Raw genomic sequence first — 631 nt, 5'->3', positions numbered from 1 at the left:
TCAGCCTGGTCTATGTAGAAAGTTCTAAGTAGCAGGTTTCAGGATATGGAGAGATATATAACAGAAGGACTGTCTCAAAACAAACAAACCATAAATTTTTGTCTTAACGTATACACACACACACACAGACACACATACATGTTTGATGAAAGGCATTTTTACCCTCTGAGCCTCCTCACTGTTCCAGATTTTACCCTTACAGGTAAGTACAAAGCCCATTGACTTTTTTTTTTTATATATATCATTCAAGAATTTATTTCTCTTAGCAATGTTTTTATATGTAGTATTAAGCTGGATGTTGTAAACTGACTACTATGTTATCCCCCAATAAATGGACAATGATGGTCTACCAACATTGGTATTACTTTCAGGAAACTTTCAGGATTCCAAGAGAAAATTCTGAGCCTATTATCAGTCATTCATCTTTACTGACAGTTGCTGTCAATCACTAATCTATTTTAAGTCTCTATTTGGCTATTCCATAACCATTTGTGTCTGACTTCCTGAATTTACTCTACAATTTTAAAGCTGTTTCAATTTTATAACTGTTTTATTTTGTGAATCATTTATATGCTTTGTCTGTATATACTACATTTGCTTGCACACTCACCAGCTGATGGACTGTGCATTT

This window comes from Mus caroli, chromosome X (assembly GCF_900094665.2).
Source record: "Mus caroli chromosome X, CAROLI_EIJ_v1.1, whole genome shotgun sequence".
In the NCBI taxonomy this organism is placed as follows: domain Eukaryota; kingdom Metazoa; phylum Chordata; class Mammalia; order Rodentia; family Muridae; genus Mus; species Mus caroli.
This window is presented reverse-complemented; position numbering follows the sequence as displayed.